Here is a 15844-nt window from a genome sequence, read left to right on the forward strand (position 1 = left end):
CAAGTTCTTAATGACTTACAAAGAGACTTAGACTCCCACACAATAATAGTGGGAGTCTTTAACACCCCATTGTCAATATTAGAGAGATCAACCAGACAGAAAATTAACAAGGATATCCAGGACTTGAACTCAGACCTGGACCAAGCAAACCTAATAGACATTTACAGAACTCTCCACCCCAAATCCACAGAATATACATTCTTCTCAGCATCACATCACACCTACTCTAAAACTGACCACATAATTGGGAGTAAACCACTCCTCAGCAAATGCAAAAGAACGGAAATCGTACAAACAGTCTCTCAGGCCACAGTGCAATCAAGTCAGAACTCAGAATTCAAAAACTAACCCAGAACCGCACAGCTTCATGGAAACTGAACAAATTGCTCTTGAATGTTGACTGTATAAACAATGAAATGAAGACAGAAGTAAAGATGTTCTTTGAAACCAATGAGAATGAAGACAAAACATACCAGAATCTCTGGGACACATTTAAAGCAGTCTCTAGAGGAAAATATATAGCAATGAGTGTCCACATGAGAAGCAAGGAGAGATAAAAAATTGACACCCTATCGCCAAAACTGAAAGAGCTAGAGGAGCAAGATAAAAAAAAACTCAAAGTCTAGCAGAAGACAAGAAATAGCTAAGATCAGAGCAGAACTGAAGGAAATAGAGACACAAAAAACCCTTCAAAAGTCAATAAATCCAGGAGCTGGTTTTTTGAAAAGATCAACAAAATAGACAGACCACTAGCCAGATTAATAAAAAAGAAAAGAGAGAATAACCAAATTGATGCAATAAAAAACGATAAAGGGGATATCACCACAGACTCCACAGAAATTCAAACCATCATCAGAGATTATTACAAACAACTCTATGCACATAAACTAGTAAACCTGGAAGAAATGGATAAATTCTTGGGCACTTGCCTCCTCCCAAGCCTAAACCAGGAAGAAGCCAAAACCCTGAACAGACCCATAACAAGGTCTGAAGTTGAGGCAGCAATTAAGAACCTGCCACCCAAAAAAAGCCCACGTCCAGATGGGTTCACAGCCGAATTCTACCAGACATACAAAGAGGAGCTGGTACCATTCCTTCTGAAACTATTCCAAACAATACAAAAAAAGGGAATTCTTCCCAAATCATTTTATGAGACCAACGTCATCCTGATTCCAAAACCCGGCAGAGACTCAACAAGAAAAGAAAACTTCAGGCCAATATCCATGATGAACATAGATGCAAAAATCTTCAGTAAAATACTGGCAAGCCGATTGCAACAACACATCAAAAAGCTTATCCACCATGATCAAGTAGGCTTCATCCCGGGGATGCAAGGCTGGTTCAACATACGCAGGTCTATAAACGTAATTCACCACATAAACAGAGCCAAAGACAAAAACCACATGGTTATCTCAACTGATGCAGAGAAGGCCTTTGACAAAATTCAACAGCCCTTTATGCTAAAAACCCTCAATAAGCTAGGTATTGACAGAACGTATCTCAAAATAATAAAAGCTATTTACAACAAACCAACAGCCAATATCATACTGAATGGGCAAAAACTGGAAGCATTCCCCTTGAAATCTGGCACTAGACAAGGATTCCCTCTCTCACCACTCCTATTCAATATAGTACTAGAAGTTCTAGCCAGAGCAATCAGGCAAGAAAAAGAAATAAAGGGCATTCAAATAGGAAAGGAGGAAGTCAAATTGTCTCTATTTGCAGACGACATGATTGTCTATCTAGAAGACCCCATCGTCTCAGCCCAAAATCTCCTGAAACTGATAAGCAACTTCAGCAAAGTCTCAGGATACAAAATCAATGTGCAGAAATCACATGCATTCCTATACACCAATGACAGACTTAAAGAGAGGCAAATCAAGAACAAACTGCCATTCACAATTGCCACAAAGAGAATAAAATACCTAGGAATACCACTAACAAGGAATGTAAAGGACCACTTCAAGGAGAACTACAAGCCACTGCTCAACGAAATAAGAGAGGACACAAACAGATGGAGAAACATACCATGTTCATGGTTAGGAAGAATCAATATCATGAAAATGGTCATACTGCCCAAAGTAATTTACAGATTCAGTGCTATCCCCATCAAGCTACCAATGACCTTCTTCACAGAACTGGAAAAAGCCACCTTAAACTTCATACGGATCCAAAAGAGAGCCCACATAGCCAAGTCTATTCTAAGCAAAAAGAACAAAGTGGGAGGCATCGCACTACCGGACTTCAAACTATACTACAAGGCTACAGTAATCAAAACAGCATGGTACTGGTACCAAAACAGAGATATAGACCAATGGAACAGAACAGAGGTCTCGGAGGCAACACAACATATCTACAACCATCTGATCTTTGACAAATCAGACAAAAACAAGCAATGGGGAAAGGATTCCCTGTTTAATAAATGGTGTTGGGAAAACTGGCTAGCCACGTGCAGAAAGCAGAAACTGGACCCCTTCCTGACACCTTACACTAAAATTTACTCCAGATGGATTAAAGACTTAAACATAAGACCTAACACCATAAAAACCCTAGAAGAAAATCTAGGCAAAACCATTCAGGACATAGGCATAGGCAAAGACTTCGTGACCAAAACACCAAAAGCATTGACAACAAAAGCCAAAATGGACAAATGGGACCTAATCAAACTCCAAAGCTTCTGAACAGCAAAAGAAACAGTCGTTAGAGTGAATCGGCAACCAACAGAATGGGAAAAAATTTTTGCAGTTTACCCATCTGACAAAGGGCTGATATCTAGAATGTACAAAGAACTAAAACAGATTTACAAGAGAAAAACAAACAAGCCCATTCAAAAGTGGGCAAAGGACGTGAACAGACACTTTACAAAAGAAGACATATATGGAGCAAACAAACGTGAAAAATGCTCATCATCACTGGTCATCAGAGAAATGCAAATCAAAACTACATTGAGATACCATCTCACACCAGTTAGAATGGCAATCATTAAAAAATCTGGAGACAACAGATGCTGGAGAGGATGTGGAGAAATAGGAACACTTTTGCACTGTTGGTGGAAGTGTAAATTAGTTCAACCATTGTGGAAGACAGTGTGGTGATTTCTCAAGCACCTAGAAATAGAAATACCATTTGACCCAGCCATCCCATTACTGGGTATATATCCAAAGGATTATAAGTTGTTCTATTGTAAAGACACATGCACACATATGTTCATTGCAGTGCTATTTACCATAGCAAAGACTTGGAACCAACCCAAATGCCCATCAATGATAGACTGGACAAGGAAATTGTGGCACATATACACCATGGAATACTGTGCAGCCCTCAAAATCGATGAGTTTGTGTCCTTTGTAGGGACATGGATGAACCTGGAAACCATCATTCTCAGCAAACTGACAGAAGAGCAGAAGATCAAACACCGCATGTTCTCACTCATAGGTGGGTGTTGAACAATGAGAACACGTAGTCACAGGGAGGGGAGCACTACACACTGGGGTCAGTTTGGGGGAGGGATGGTGAGGCGTGGGGAGTTGGGGAGAGATAGCAAGGGGAGAGATGCCAGATGTAGGTGATGGGGAGGAAGGCAGCAAATTACACTCCCACGTGTGTACCTATGCAACAATCTTGCATGTTCTTCACATGTATCCCAAAACCTGAAATGCAATAAAATAAATAAATAGAAAAAAAACCCAGAAAAGTGTGCTGTAACAGAGGTTAAGTAAAGTGCCCACCCTTATTGAACCTATTCATGGGTTCCGTCTCCTAAGTTGATGATTTCCTTGTTTGTAACCTGCTGTGCAGCAGACCAGATTGTTCTTTTGCTCTGCTGTTCAGGCATTTAATGAAAAGGCCTGTACCGAATCCATGTAGACTTTCACACCTGAGTGACCTGTGCTTCGGAGCCTGTCAAAGTCCAGCTGACAGACCTTTGACAAGCCACCCCAGGGGAGCTTACCTGCACGTTGCCTGTGGCACTGAAGTGTTTGCCCTGGGCCCCCGCCTGCTGGTTTCCAGTCGTGTTTGCATGACCTGTTTTTCTGTGGTGACACACATGCATGTGTGATTTATACGTGTGGATCACTCCTGTAGCACAGCTGATGCTGTCCAGCCAGCTGCAGCTCCGCCGCTTCTGCTCAGAAGCGCCTGAACACACAGGAGAAAAGAGAGTTCTTGGGGAGAACTGCATACTTTGTAACTTAGAGACCTTGGTGATTCACTGCTACTCAACAAAGTTAACAAATAACCTTTGGCATGCCTCACAGACAGGTGCCATGCAGTGACCCCTGACTGCTCTGGCTGCACTGCGGCGAACACAGGACCAGAGCCACCGTGGGAAGGCAGAGTTCAGAGGGCAGAGGTCAGCAAAAGCCCTCAGTGAGCCCTCCCTGCTTCCTCCTGCTTCAGCTGCCTGGGAAGGTGGCTGAAGCCATCAAAGCCTCGGTTTCCTCATCTGTAAAGTGGGAATACATGACCCCCAACCTCATTAGACTTTTGTGTAATATTATTCAATAGTGTCTTGAAAGATGCCATCATTTTCACAGTTGGTGTTTTTAAATATCTTCCTAAATACAGAGAAATTGATTTCCCTGAAGGATTTTTATAGGACCAATATCCTCTGTTTCTTCCTGCTAAAGCTTTCAGACCATCAGCACGTAACATTTTTGTCAACATATTATGTTTTAAAAATTAGCCTAAATTTCTAAAATTATTTTTTGTGTTGTATCAGTGTCAAAGGGTTAGCAAAACAGCACATATTCATGTTTGTCTGCATTTGCCTAAAAATGCCAGAAAAAAGAGATCTGTACATCCATGCTCTTTTGAACTTTAACAATACCACATAATCTTAAATATCAAACTGGCTCAACAGGTATTATAATTTTTTGGATTATTTTATTATCAGAAAATGACTATTACCAGCTACCATACTTACTACAAGGCCTAAATAGAGGCTTTAATAATTTTTTTTAAAAATTGATTCATTTCTTCCTTAAAGGCTGTGCAGCAAATTGCTTTGAACACTTTGCAAACTCACTTTAACAAGGTCTGAATTTTACATATATTTTCAATAATACTAAGTCATCCATTCCTTGTGTGCACAAAAAAAGTTAAAAAAATTTTCTTGTCCTCAATATGTTTTATTTCAAGATGCCCCAGACAGAGACCCTAGGACTATTCTGCTGATGTTTATTGTATAGGTTGCTTTGAGGTCTTGGGTCTTGTCCCATAGTTGGAGATATTTTGCCGTTCTTTCTTGTCACTGGCTTGGCTTGAAGGTCACCATCTACTGTGTCATTTGCATCTTGTCACACAGTGGACAGGAGGTGATGAATCAGCTCATGCAATATGGTTAATTTCATATAAAGCCAACCAATAGCATTATATTCATCATTTAAACTTCTGTTAAATATCTTGTTTTAACCAGAAATTTACTACTACTGTTAAAGGGAACTATTTTGTATTGTGCAGCTTTCCACCAGAAAAAAATATGCAAGTTGAAAATTATAACTTTACATGAATGGATCAATTGGTTAGAACTTATAAACTGAGATAGGCACCGGTTCCATTGACATAAGCAGGGGCTCAAATCCTGGCTCCATGACTTCTAAATAGGATATAAGCCTTATAGTATTATAATGCAGTTTTAGTTTGCAGATTGAATTCGCCAGCCTATCCCAGATTTACAGGGTTTAGAATGTCAAATAAAGGCTGACCATTAAAAAAACACATAAAGATGGAGTGGTTTATTAGTAGTAAACAGAGCTTTTTATTTTATGAATAATGTAAAGTCTGTAAACAGAATTGCTTTTTGTAGATACGTTGTCTTAAAACCAGCGTCTAAGCTGTTTATATTTTGGGGGTTATTTCCTTTCCATTTTAAATCTTGAGTCTAAAATGTAAAAAGGTGAGTGAGCAATAAGGAGATGCCTTCAAAGAACGGATACTCTAGAAGACATCAGCACTTGAGGGAATAGCTTGTAAAGAGCAGCTAAAATATGAGGCCTCTCTTTTAGATATCCTAAAAATCATCTTCTTTATCCTGCTGGAAGAAATCTTTGTTTTCTCTTTCTCAGGAAGCTATGTCCTCTGTGGGCAGAGCCAGGGTCGCAGACGTGAGTGGACAGATCAGCTCTGAAAATGCTGGTGTGAGAAGACCTGGCTCAGACCTCCCAGCCCCACACTGATGGGGCACTCATTCCCTCTGCTTCCTCCATTCGCCCTCTTTTTCCAAGCTCCTGTTAGATACTTTTAATCTTATGTCCTTCTTCTCCAATTCAACAAGTTCCCACCACTGAGGACCTCTTAAACACTTCTTTCTCTATTGACCTTTGTTTCCTGGACTTGGTAAGAAGAATATACAAAATGTCAGAGTTATTTCGCTATCTTTTATTTAAACACAAACAAGCAAGCCAACAGCTCAAAACATAATCTACCCTATTCTCTTGTTATCTTAAAAGTTTGTCTTGGCTGGGCACAGTGGCTCATGCCTGTGGTCCCAGCACTTTGGGAGGCTGAGGTGGGCGGATCTCTTGAAGTCAGGAGTTAGAGACCAGCTTGGCCAACATGGTGAAACCCCGTCTCTACTAAAAATACAAAAATTAGGCAGATGTGGTGGCAGGCACCTGTGATCCCAGCTACTCAGGGGGCTGAGACAGGAGAATTGCTTGCACCCAGGAGGCGGAGGTTGCAGTGAGCTGAGATCACAACACTGTACTCCAGCCTGGGTGACAGCAAGACTGTCTCAAACAAACAAACAAAAAAGTTTGTCTTTCGATATAGTCAGTTGATACAGTTGAATTAGTATAATTTTAATTAATAGATTGTTTCTAAAAAATGTAGTTCCCTTTGGTGGCACATGTGCTTATGGAAGATTGCTACAGGAAATCGCCATAGTTTATCTTTAAAATACCATGGAATGTTCTTTTGGTAACAGCTATGTAATTGCCACCAGTCATGGAATACTTTGGTGGTGCTGAAATGCCTGTGCACTCAGATATACATTTTCTGCAGCAGAAGGAATATTGGAAAATGCACATTTATTTTTGGGGGGACTATGAAATGGAAATTACGTATAACCGTTTCTCTTATTCAACCACAAAGGGTGTGGAACACTATTTCATAACGATCTGTTTGTTGGGTCCAGAATCCAGTCTCTTTTAAGGGAAATGTAAAATAAAAGCCATCGTGCATAATCATAGAGTTGATACGTTTATTTTTGTATACGGCAATCAGTTCAACAAAAATTTTGAGCTGTTTAATAAAATGTGACCACTATTTACTACTACTCCAAGTCTTGACTTTAGAGGCTGTTTGCTAGCCAGCTGGTGGTTTGATCCACTGGAAGAGTTTGGTGATGTGTCACATGGCTTCATTGAAAGGCTCTCCTAGGTCACATAGACTTTTCTTAATTAACTTCCTGTGGATGATTATTCCATAACTGCCCCCCAAGGGCAAGGAAGGGCCGCAGACAGTGGGTGCAGGAATGGGAATGCCCATTCCCTGCAATCTCCATCATTACAGTTATGGAGATAACCATCCATAAGTTATGTGAATAATCATCCACAGGAATTTAATTAAGAAAAGTCTATGTGACCTAGGAGGGCCTTTCAATGAAGCCATGTGACACATCCCCAAACTCTTCCAGTGGATCAAACCACCAGCTGGCTAGCAAACAGCCTCTAAAGTCAAGAACAGTTGTTCCTGCACCAGGGAGGGGGTTTCTTTGCATTTTCTCAACCCAGTAGTGAATTCAGGCTTTGCGAATGTGCTGGTTCACCATCAGACTGGTGCTGGCCCCTCTGAAATCCAACATGAACATCTCACTCCTGCAGCTCTCAGCAGGGCTCAGCAGCCCACGTTGCCCAAGACTGTACTCTGCCAGGCAGCTGTCTGGCCATCTCACTGCCCTGCGGACAAGCCGTCTAAGGAGGAAATCTTTGTTAGAGTGTGGTCTCTCTGGTGAAGTTGCAGACATGAGGCAGGGGATATCCTGGAGGCCATCTGAGCAGCCAGAGTCACTGGTTAGTTACTTGGCCTATGCATCCTTATTTATTTATTTATTTTTAAAGCAAATGGTAGATGCTGCTCTGGAATAATCAGATAATGTAATCAGCTCTCTTGCAGGGATTAGATTTAGTAAGGTGATGGCTTTCAATAGAGAATTTCGGTTTCCAAGGGTAGATTGAGGAGGACATACAGGAGCTGCAGTGCCTGGGAAGTTCGGGATGGGACATTCCCAGCACTACAGCCACAAAGGCTGGACTCTAACCGCCTGGCAATGTCAGGAAGGTGTCGGCTCTCTGAGGCCTGGGGAAAGAGGGTAGCAGGTCCAGTGAGATGCTGCTAAACAGACAGCTGAGGGACTTTCCTCTAGGTCTTGCTGCTGACAGTTCTCAGGGTATGTGCTTGATCTCCAAGTCCATCCACTTTCTCAGGCTCCACCCACCTACAGATACAGTTCATGTGATATGGTAAGAGCTCCATAAATGTTTACTGTTGAGGATGAATTGAACTTAATCCTTTCCTAAGCTGCCGTGTTTGTCCTTCAAAGGCTGAATAGCAAAGAGAAGCTGTGGCATGAACAGAATGCATCACTGCTCTGCAGAGACTGTGGAATCTAAAGGATTTGCCCATGTGACAGAGAGAAACAGTACAGCTACATGGGAAATGTACAGCTAAAGATTTGCCCATTGAGTTCTGTTAGAATGGGAAACATTTATTTCATGATCATGATTCCTCATTTTACAGTGCATAGATTTCTTTCACAAAGATATGATGTAATTGTAGTAATAGTTTCTTAGTATAAGGGCCTGGAGTGAAATTGCACATGATATTACACGTAGACTTATGCATTGAACTCCGGAGTTCTCATTTGACAAACTTCCCCCACTTACAAAAAGGCTTTTCTTTTGCTAAAAAGGCCAGATACTTTCGGAAATACTATGTTCCCGGCCTTAATCAGATCCAATTGGTGTTTAGGAAGATGCAAGAGAAATTAATGAAGTCTTTACTTATTTATAAGATATAAACAACAAATTTGGGGCTTAGCAGTATTCAAAGGCTTACTCTCTTGGAAGCAATTTGATGTCTTAAGCCTGCATAAACCCTGTGTCACTTTTCACGGCTCTTTTCCAAGTCACTGTTGCTTCTGACCATCCATCTTGTTTCATAATTGCTTTTCTAGTTTTAAAGCAACCTCATTTTTGAAAATATGTACTTAAAAATTTAAAAGGCAAAGAAAATATGCAAAGTTGAATGCAGCTGACAGGGACTGGCCTAAGTCAAATCGCATACCTCTTTGATGAAAGCCTCCAGTGTTGGAGCTGTCACATGGTCAAAGACTGTGTGCCTTGGATTAAAAATGTAAACGGCATATTCTGAGCCTAACAGTTAAAAATCCATCAGAACTTAGACTCTGGGCCAATGGAGCAAGGGCGCCATGTCCAAGACCAGATTGCCAGTACATTATCCTGTATTTCAAGAGATAGATGTAAGAGTATTTTTTTCATTTGTGGATGTCCTCAAATGGGTTTTCTTCTTGATGGAGAATTTTTAAAAAGAGGCAGTTTTCCTCCTTGTCACAGAAAGATACTGCCAACAAGTGAACTGGGATCTGGTAGACTCAACAAAGATAAAAATGAATGGAACTGGGTGGTTATTCTGGCCTTTCTATGGCCTGAGCAATTAAAATGATTTTTTTCGTAGAATTATTAAGAGTAAACTACTAACATCACAGAAGTTCAGTCACTCATTGGCTTTATGGTGTTTTAAGAGGAAAAATATGAACGCTATTTCTTTCTCAGTGACATCTCACTTCCAGGGGCCTTTGTTCCTTGCAAGGGTGACTTCTGAGAGAGTCTTGTCCTGGTGTTTGTACGACCTACATAGAGTGCAGGCTGCCCCCAGCTCCGGAGCCCCGTGTACACTGCAACTCATTTTAAAATGGAATGCATTAAAATCTTTCCCCTGATTCAGAACTATTTGAAGTCTTACTTTGTTGTTTCTCCAATAGTTCTAGCATTTCACAGATGAATACTTGAGGTGGGGGGGAAACATTAATGCAAACGAATCTCATGTAATGTCACCGTGTGCCGTTCCCGCTCAAAATGAAGCTCTTACCCACTGGAACATTTCCTGTTTCTCCTCCAGACAGAAAACCTGGAAATCAATAGATCAGAATAAAATAGGCGAAGAAACAGGGCTAAACATTTAAGTAAGAGTGTTCAGTAAAAATGCTTCAATGAAGAGTCTCTCAAAACCCTTTTTACCTTATTGAGAGATTCGTTTCTTTAGGTCACCAGGGCAAACTTTGTTCAAAGCTCCTCATGCCTTCCCCAGGAAAGAAAATCGTCTCTTACAGCTATGGTGGGAAACTCACACACAGGACTCTGATTTGGCGAGCACCACTAAAAGATTTACTTGGCATTGATCTGGTACTCTGGTTACATGGTGGAATCCAGCAGAGAAGCCCAACGTATCCCGTGTGGTCCTTTGACTACCTATCACCCATGTGGCTATACCATTTTGTTTGTTTGATAATATCCCATGGTTTCAGTAAGGGCTTGGGAGGATATAACAGAAGCACGGAGGACCTTCCTAGCTGACTGCCTATGCTCAGTTACATTGGTTCTTGTAGACTGGACACTTGGCTGAAGTCACAAAACAGACACAAACAGAATGAAGCCAGTGGTGCTGACGAAGACACCAACCCGCCTCTGGCATTTGTCGGCACCCACACTCCAGACGGAACATCTGCTGGTTTCTCATCCACAGGGCCGCTGAACCCAGACTGAGAGAAGAGAGGGGTCAGATACTTATTTTACTTTTTTCCTCAATGGTTTTTCTTCTCTTTTAACACTGTGGTTTTAATTCAGGGCAAGCTTATTTAAATATCTCATGAAGTAATTTATGATGCAATATATCAAATAGATATTCTATTGTTTTTCTTGTTAAAACTCTTGCCTCTCTTATTTAGATTTCCACTGAAAACCCTATGCAGTAAAATGGTTAATTTTTTAAATGTCTACAGCTAATGCATTCCTAACTATACAGTTACATGTATATTTATAGGCATATGTATGCATTATATAGTTAATATATGCACATATATAGTTACAAAGAAGAAAAGCTTTCTAACCACATTTGTGATTGAAGGCCATGAAAGAAAGGCATTTAGCTCAGTTACCTAAGAGTGATTGACTCACAGTATAGAGGCCACTTACGAAGTATTTATTGAATGAATAAATACAATCGGTGGGGATGCGACTAAGCATAAGCATTTCTGCACTCAATTGAAATTATTCTCTCGTGTTTATTTGTAACTTAGAAAAGGCTTCATGTTAGAATAAACATCTAAGGGGTATAGTTGAAGCAAGAGAAAAACATTCTACCTATTAAAGTGATTTTCAAAGGTCTGGAATTTTACAGAATCTCTCACAGGATTAAAAACAAAAAACAAACAAGAAAACCCCAGAAACTATTACTCAAGGAAGAGGCCCCACAATCTCTAAGTCATACATTTGCTGAACAGCTTTTTTTAATGTTAAAACAAGACAGAACGAAAAGCATAAAACCCTTCCAACAGAAGAAAGCTGGAAACCAAGCAAACAAAAAGCAGGTCTATTACTTAAGAGCCTATTTCTGTGCATGTGCTTCAGAGCACTTCCACAGAAATTTGGCTGAATGTGACAAAAAATTAGAAAGAGGCAATTTAGCTGCCTTCCTGGGCTAATTTTTACAAATGGGCTACCTTTATTGGAATGTAAAGATTTTGCATAAAAAGAAATCCAAAATGAGAGTAAAAAGAGGTTTGATATCTAAGGCATATCGGGCAAAGTGCTCAGGGCCTTCCGAGCATGAATTAAATATTTCCTGTGTGTGTAACGAATGAAGGACCAGCCACGTGACTTGCTGTGCTTTCATGCCGTTGGCAAGCTCCATGGCTGGTCATGCCAGGTCATTGTGTCTCAGCAGGTGACATACCATCCATCCACAGCGCACCCTAGACAAAAGAGGCATCGCTCAGGCCTCTGCTCTCTCATGTCCTCTGCCCAGGTGATCGCCTTTTAAATTCCTCCAGCATCTTCCTCTCCTCTGATTACCTGGCCTTGGTCAGGAGCTCCTGTTATGCCTTCCTAGGACACACTGCTGTTTCTCGTAGTTACCATCATATTTTACAATTATGCACTGATTTTTATTTTAATAATGCTGTTTTAATGGAGCATTAGTTCCATTAAGCAAGCGGAGATTTTGTCACTATTGTATTTAGCACAGTACTAAGGCCGGTGGAGTGTGCTAAATACACATTTTAAAATGAATGAATGAGATCGTTGTAACACTAATGGCCAAATGACTGTGGTTCTGACTGTCACCAACTCAGGCTCCTTATAGAGCTCCGTCAGATGTAAGGACTGGGTCTGTGGGTTCGACACACTCTGCTTGTGGTTACTGCATTGCTCTTGACAGAGGTTCCCTCAGCCCTTCACCACTGGCGGTGCTCATGGTGAAAAGGCAAGACTGGTGCCAAGTATGATCATTCCTGATGTTCCTGAGGCTGCAGATACTCAAAAGGGCCCCGTCTCTGTGCTCAGTCAACAGCCTACCACCTGCCTGTGCTCCCTGAACAAAGGCTCCTTGCAAACAACTTCTCCACTGGTGAGGCACCAACCCAATCCCACAGTAATCCTCATTGCCTCTTATTTCCCCATCCTTAGGACAAAATAGTAATGCTCAAAATATCCTTCTACGATGACACAGTATCCCATATTGATGCCAAAGTATGTTAGCACACCCCCAGAGGGACCACCCCCGGTTCAGACCTGCTCTGCAAACTGTCCCACAAGTGAGTAACTTACACGCTAAATCCTTGGGTGGGCCCAGCTCCAGCACTTGGGGCAGCATTAAGGTAGAAAAATTCCACCACCGTTTTTCCTGTGAACTCTACTCCTTTTGCATCCTCCAACGACTATTGAATGGTGCAGCTGAAGCCAAGCCCAGGCTGAGGGAACTCTGCGGAGCTCCTTATTCACTCTGCAGGGAATGCCGTCCATGCGGTGGCTGTGTCTGTGAATGGTTAAGTATTTTTGGTTTAGTCTTGGGAGCTCATTGCAAAAAGCAATGTGACAAAGGAGAAAAACATCTAAGTTAGAATTGCATCTGCTAGAATCCTGACTCCCTCCCTGCAGCAGTGATACCTTGAAAGTGCTACTAAGAACCAATTAGCTTACATGTCTTACTAAGTGGTAAATGTTCATCACCACTGTGCATAGCTATTGTGAGGATTCAGCCTGCTACACAGGAAAGCACTTGGAGCAGAGCTGGCCCTCGACACTCCATGATGAGGTCAGTGATCAGTCTTCCTTTCTTTAATTAAGTGCCTGAGAAAATGTATGCAGCTTCTACCCCAAATCCTCCCAAATCCTATTTGAGCTCTGTGCTTTCTTGTCTATTTTATTCATATGACCACCTTAAACATTCTTCATTTCCTACGTCAAGCTAGGAAATGTAATTCCTGCATGAGGGAGAAGCTACTTTCTGGGGTTCTTTGTTTGGTTAGGCTGTATACCTCTTTGTGCCATGGTATTGATTATACATGGCATAGGTCTATAGACAGCACCAGAGCAACATTGTAGAAACATGGAAAACACAGTCTGCTCTTCACATTCAGGACCTCCCCTCTGGCCAGGGTAAGCTGCTGCCTGAGCGTGGCTGCCAACAGTTCCATTGTCTCACCCTATAGACCAGCGCACACTAGGACAGCCTGAGGGGCGGAGGGAACCCCGGGGACCCTGGAAGGGGAGTATTTGGAAGAGTTTTCTCCATTCTAGCCAATCTCCACCATTCTGTATTGGGATAAGAAGTTAGCAAGGCATCATCTGAGTAGGAGGGGATACTTAGACTTATTTATGAGGTTGACATATCCTAGAGGAAAAACATTGTCTTAGGGGGTCACCTGAACTTGCGTCACTTTTAAAGACTGTATAGAAATGAACACTCACAGCCTATCTTTTGGAAGCTTGTTCTTGTGACCTGGAATCATGGGCATGTTTCTTGACTTATTTCATAAAAGGTAATCTAATGGTCTCACTTTTTGGTAATCTAAGCATTTAAGAATATGAAATTTATCTTGCATAAGAAAAGATGTTAATACACTGAATTTCTAAGTTATTCAATTAGAGAAATTTTTGCTAAAATTTCATAAATGCTAAAAGAAATCTCATGAATATTGTTCACAATTAAGAGCTCCACTTCTGCTAATGACTGAGAAAAGAAAATTATAGACCAATGTTTCTAAGATGCATAAATGCAAGAATCCTCAACAAAATATTAGAAAACTGAATCTAGCAATCTATAAACAGGATAGTACATTATGACTAAGCAGGGTTTCTGCTAGAAAGGAAAAGTTGGTTTAATATTTAAATATAAATCAATGTAAATTACTTTTTTAAGAGTATAAAAATTATCTGATCATGCCTGTAGGTATAGAAAAAGCATTTATCAAAGTTTAATACTCATTCATGATAAAAACTTGCAGCATACTAGGAATAAAAAAAGGCATTTTCTTAATCTATGAATGATCTTGATCTAAAATACCCCTATAGCTGATAACATGTTTAATGGTGAAATATTGAACATCTTCCCCCAAAGACAGAGACCAAAGTGAGAATATCCATTCTCATTACTTGTATTCAACATATTATTGGAGGTTACAGCCACTGGAGTAAGGTCAGAAATATAAATAAGGGGCATTACAATTTTGAGGAAAGAAGCAAAATTATTTTATTTACAGATGACATCACGGTTTACGCAACTATCTAAGGAGTCTTCAAAGCAACTTTTAGAAACCATAGTGAATTCAGCATGGTCGCAAAATATGTGAACTATATACAAAAATGAATTGTATTTCTATATATTTGGAGCAAAGACTTGAAAAATAAAACAAAAATAATCCATCTATAATAGCACACATACAAAATAAAACACCTAATAAGTTGAAGAAAAGACATGCAAGACTACTACACTGAAAAGTAGAAGGCGCTGCTGAGACAAATTGCAGAAGCCCTAAACAGATGGAGGGTAATAACCATGCTCGTGGCTGGAGGACACCCCATCATTAATGTGTTGTTTCTCCTCACACTGATATATTGATTCAGCACAGTCTCAACCAAAATTCCGATGGTACTTTGTAAAATAAAGAGGCCAGCTGATTCTAAAAGATATTTGGGAAGGCAAAGCATCTAGGAAAACCAATACCATGCTGTGTGGTGGGGCTCGTGTGGAGAAAGAGCAATGCATTGGAGAACTCGTTGTATGACATCAATTTTTTTTCTGTTGATTTACATTAATTATAATAGAGGACTATTGCTTTAAGAATAAACAAGTAGATCAGTGGAAGAGAATGGAGAGCTCAGAAACAGACCTACACATACATGGTTAAGTGATTTTTTGACAGACGTTAAAGGCCATTCAATGGTGAAATGAAAGTCTTGTCATCAGAATGTGCTAAACACCTGTTCAGCTGCCTAAAAGTGTGTAAAAATGACTCTTAATCTTTATCATTCACAAACACATAAAATTAATTTAACATGTATCATAAACTTAACCATAAAACTAGGAGTCTAAGACTTCTGTAAGATAACACTGAACAATATCTTTGCAACCTTTGAAGTAGACAAAGTTTTCTGAGGGAGGACAGAGCAAGTTATAAACACAAAGGAAACAGAGACTGATAAATTGGACTGCATCAAAACTAAAACTGCTTATCCAAAGAAACCATTAAGAAAATGAAAATGCAAGCTACGGATGGAAATAAAAATATTTATAATACATATTTGTAACAAAGGACTTCTAT

The sequence above is a fragment of the Sapajus apella genome, unplaced genomic scaffold (assembly GCF_009761245.1).
Source record: "Sapajus apella isolate SASKATOON/1434 unplaced genomic scaffold, GSC_monkey_1.0 scaffold35, whole genome shotgun sequence".
NCBI lineage: Eukaryota > Metazoa > Chordata > Mammalia > Primates > Cebidae > Sapajus > Sapajus apella.